The sequence below is a fragment of the Polistes fuscatus genome, unplaced genomic scaffold (assembly GCF_010416935.1).
Source record: "Polistes fuscatus isolate 324 unplaced genomic scaffold, CU_Pfus_HIC Scaffold17, whole genome shotgun sequence".
Classification (NCBI taxonomy): domain Eukaryota; kingdom Metazoa; phylum Arthropoda; class Insecta; order Hymenoptera; family Vespidae; genus Polistes; species Polistes fuscatus.
The window spans coordinates 2,872,046-2,877,153 of record NW_025113075.1 but is presented as its reverse complement, the minus strand read 5'-3'; the positions used below and the strand labels follow the sequence as shown (position 1 = coordinate 2,877,153).

The 5,108-nt window shown below is 34.2% G+C and overlaps 1 long non-coding RNA gene across 1 annotated transcript; it reads right to left on the bottom strand.

Moving 5' to 3' along the window:
- Nucleotides 1-979: 979 nt before the first annotated feature.
- LOC122515164 lies at nt 980-1,927 on the bottom strand. The gene is made up of 3 exons (XR_006303224.1): nt 1,761-1,927; nt 1,434-1,672; nt 980-1,118 (listed from the first exon to the last, which is right to left on the bottom strand). It is a non-coding gene; the product is annotated as an uncharacterized LOC122515164 (long non-coding RNA).
- Nucleotides 1,928-5,108: the final 3,181 nt, after the last annotated feature.

The following is a 5,108-nucleotide window of genomic DNA, read 5'->3' as shown; positions in this document are numbered from 1 at the left end:
AATGATTCACAATGTTTATTGTGTAATGAATTAGAAGAATAGCGATAAAAGCAGAGAATATAAATTTTGCACACTACTAGATATTCATATTGAAAAAATTATATAAACACTAAAACTCGATACACATTCTCACTAAAAACTTATTTAATTGCATTGATGATATTGTGCATGCATGTTACGTTTTAGTAGACTCTAATCTTTAAATTTTTGTACAGAAGTAGTGTTAATCATTTATTCTATTCTATATTAACAATTTACCGACTGGTAGCAGTTCAACATCCTATGCACTTCTCGCTAGTCACTCGTCCAGTTGCTATCTTGCTAGTTGTTATCGCAACTGATTAATCGGCTACCAATTGGTGAGCGTTGGGAACAAAATGCAGATTAATCGGCTACCGGTCGGTAAAGTGTTAAATTTTCATATTTGGCTAATTCTGACTTAACTTTTTATTTTTATTTAAAATTCTATATTATATTTAGTTATATATTAAGTCGTGGAATATACAAACGTACGAAGCTGAGTTCTGTGTAATGATAATGTTTACATTGTCGAGAATAAATATGATAGCAAATCGTTATATTTAGTACTTTTTAAATCATTTTACCATGGTAAATAAGGACTTCTTCCAGACATGTAACTACCACTACCAGCATAAAAAGACCAAGAGAAGACGACGCCAGTTATATTAGATATCTAAAAACAAAAGTAGCATTTCAAACCTCTAACAGACTCTAAGTTTTAAATTCAAACACGGATTTAGATATGATGAAAAATAGATAATCGTCGAAAGTACGTCTGCCCTTTCAGTTCAAATTTTACTGAAAAAAGAGAAATAGTTCAATAAAATGATTCCAAATATACAGTCGTACTTTGAACTATAGCAATCACTAATACAAATATGTCGAATTTCAATGCTCTAAAAAAGTCTGTTACTGATGAGAATATCATTGGTGAAATAGTTGAAAAAGAAAAGAAATCAGATCGTCAAATTTGATTTTATTTAATCTCAAAAAAAATAATTCCTTGCTTTCCCATGCATCCGCCATCTCTGATGATTACTTGGTGATAGATATTCTTTAAAAAATTGACACATCGGTACACCAAGTCTCTCGCTCAACTAGAACAGAAAAATAGTATCCTATTCGTGTCTCTCTTTCTTCAAAACATGAGGGTCTCTTTGTTTAAAAGAATAAATGAAGGTATTGTTGTCCTGCTTCTATTAGTCAGAATCGCACTCAAGCTTAACAATACAATCTAAAATCTTTAAGGAGTGAACTAAAGACTTTAACGGATAATGGAATATCCAATATGAGTAGTAATAGTTTTTATGTTCTGGAATAGGAAAGTGACGTTTTCCCTCTCCCTAAAATCCCTTTACGACTTTCTCGCCCAGTGACGTTACGTTATTCCTCAGCCCCTCTTCGCCACTAACCTTTCTGTTCAACTTTCCTTGGTCCACCAAGTTCTCCTTCTTGACCAACTTCTCTTATGACAACTTCCTCGTCATCTTCCGCAAGGTCCTTGCCCAGTGATGTCATTCCTCCTCCTTCTGCGAGCCCCTGACCCGTGAGTATGTTTCCCTTTCCCGCGAGCTTTTAGCCGGCAAAGATTTTTCTTACCTTCGCAAGCCCGTGGGAAACGAAGAAATCCTCCTCCTCTTAGTGAATTCCTCTGCAAACGAATGCGATTTTAGTAGACAGTGAAGAACGTTTCCCTCCCGCGGAAGACCGCGAACGTTATTCCTGCGGCAGCCAAGTACCTTAAAAGTCTTGCCGAGAACGATTTTTAAAATTATACTTCTTTTGGCGTGTTTGGGCAAATGTGATGAGAGTGAAATTTTTACGAGCGATACGAAAAATCGACACTACGAAGTCTGTCGGTATTTACCAATGCGCGGACAAAGCGATTTCAAATTTACGACTTGAAGTTCTTACTCTTCTTCTTCCTCTTTTGAAGTTATACTTCTTTTGGCGCTTTTGGGAAAATGTGAGTAGAGCGAAATTTTTACGAGCGACATGGTAAAAATCGACACCACGAAGTTTTTCGGTATTTGCGATGCGCGGCAAAGTGATTTCAAATTTACGGCATGAAGTCGTTTTTACTGCTTCTTCCTTTTCTTTTTTCTTTTTTTCTAAAGCGGGTCACCCATATTCAAGTACTAATCGTACTTAGCGCTGCTTGACTTAAATGATCGAGCGGGAATTAGTGCTGTCATCGCGCCATGCCCGTTGACGCATAAAATAATCCGATATATCTTCCTTATATATATATAAGGTATATTCTATATGGTTCTTATAGGGATAATGTCTTGGAAATATAACTGCCTTGAGTTTCTGCAAATAAGAGATTCTCTCGATTATTTTATTAATATTATTCACACTAACCTACATTATCTGCATTGCGTTACATTGTAAAAATACAAATTACACCTAAAACTACACTATGTACATTAGTTGCTTTACCTGCAAATAAGAGAAACAACATTTACAGCTAATATTCACTCTTATTTTATTGTCTTATTTCTAGCTACGCAATTTGAATTCTAACCGTCTCTGCTTAGCGAACTACTAACCGTTTCTATACTTTCGGTCTCTTTGTTAACGTTCCCGAATCTTCTAAGCCTAATACGCCTGCGCGTCTTAACTGTAAGACAGCAGCCAGTTTAAATCATTAGTAAAGGTGACGAAATATAAATAGTAATATTTTGTTACATCACCCCTCCCGGGGTAAGGAAAACCGAAAGACAATATACTAGCTTTCTTGATCATCACACATAAATGGTATTAGTTTCGTGATGTGAAACAATGATTCTGATTTTTTTCGGTCCGTCTGTATTTTATAAATAGTATTTGAAATCTTTTCTATAATTTTGTACGGTCCTATTTTTAATTCATCTAGTTTTTTCCTGTTTAACCTATGATTATTTTCTACATATACTAAATCTCCTATATTAAATTCGTGATGTCTTCTGTTCTTATCAAATATTTTTTTATTATGTTTATGCGACTTTATCGTGTTTTTTAGAGCAATTTTCCTATCTCTGAGTAGATCCTCAAGCGTTTTTGTGTATTTTAGTTCTTCAGGAATTATTGTTATATTTGTACCTTCTAGTAAGTATTGTGGGGAGAATCCTGTCACTGTGTGTTCGGTTTTATTATATTTTCCTACACATTCATGTGCTATTGTAGTCAAAGCAGTTTTTTCTCTTTTCTCATTTATCTTACATTTAATCTTGTTTATTATGGTTTGATTTAACCTCTCATTTAATCCATTAGAAAAAGATGTATTCACTGCCGTAAATGTTAATATAATGTTCTTTCTGTTTAAAAAGTTTTTAAATTCTTCTGAATTAATGCCCGGATATTGGTCTGACAAGATCATACCTATTTTGTTGTCTGCTGTTATATTCTGTATTAATCGTATGAAATCGTTTAATTTCAATTTTGAGTTCTTGATTTCAGAATATGAGCATATCTCGTGAAATGGTCAACAAGTAAGTGTAAATATTTCTTTGTTGAACGGGAGTCCCCGAATCCTCCAATCGTGTCTATAGAAACTATCTCATACGGATAAGTAGCCGGACCCAAATGTGACATCATTCCAATTTTATGTCCTCCTCTCATTCTTCGTTCAATCATTAGTAAATACGTAACGAAAGTAACAATATCCCACCTCTTAAAATCGTTAATAACGGCAACAGATTCATTATTCAAAATACCGAAATAAGCCAACCGTCGATGGAAACAAAACAATCCTCTAACCTTGCTCGTACAGAAAAGAGAATAATCAAAATAAATAATAGAAACTCGCGTATGAAAAGTGAAATAGATACAGACTCGGAAGATTCGCAAAACTGGATTCCCACTAAATCAACCAAGTTACAAAACTCAAAAAAACGCAAGATAAGTGAACAAAAAAACAACAATAATAACTTTTCCGAACTATTGCCAAAAAATGGCTCCAAGGCATACCCATAAGCAACTCTTACGATATACTCGACGATTCAACAGAAACTCAAAACACTACAGGAAAAGCAGTAGAAGAAAAAAAAGCAGTAAAGCCACCACCAATATACATCGACGCAGAAATCATCGACCCTCTGCTCAAGTTACTGGATGAAACAGCTGGTAAAAACAATTATGTAATAAAATAACTTAAGGACAACCACGTGAAAGTACAAACTACCACACCAGATACGTTCAGAAAGGTAATAAATGCACTAAAAACTAAAAACGCGGGATACCACACGTATCAAGAAAAAACGAGAAGAGCTATAAAATCGTTATTCGAGGACTTCATCCCAAGTCCAACATAGTTAAAATAACAAATGAATTAAACAAAATTGGCCACAAGGTAAGATCAATAAATAATATAATAAAATTTGATACCAAACAGCCGCTACCTTTATTTCTTATCGAACTAGCTCCTCAGGATAATAACAAAAATATATACGAGGTTAATACCCTGCTTAATACAATAATTAAAGTAGAACCACCAAGAACTAAAAGAGAAATACCTCAATGCACAAGATGCTAAGTCTATGGGAACACAAAAAATTACTGTAACAGAAATCCTGCATGTGTAAAATGTGCAAAAAAAAACACTTAACAGCACTCTTTCCTCGAGAGGGCAAAATAGAAAAAGTCATATGTGCAAACTGCAACGGTAACCACCCAGCAAATTACAAAGGATGTCAGACGAGAAAATTACTACAACAAAAACTGTATCCAACGCTGAGAAAAAAAGTATTGGAAAAACCTTTTCTAGACGATCCTTACGAAGAAACTTACTACAATAAACAAAACATAAATACCAACAGGGATAATACACCAATAGTTGAACTCAGCGAATCAAGAAGAAGCTACGCCGAAGTAACCAAACGTGCACACACAAATACAAAAGACTTAAACACTGAGGAGACATCGGACATTAAAGAACTTCTAAAACAATCTATTAAAAATACAGAAATCATTACCACAATGATAATTGAGCAAAATTCTCTTTTAAAACAACAAACGCAACAAATTACCACAATGCTACAACTATTAACAAAAACACTACTTAATAAGAAATAAAAATAGTGGTTTGGAACAGCAACGGATTACAA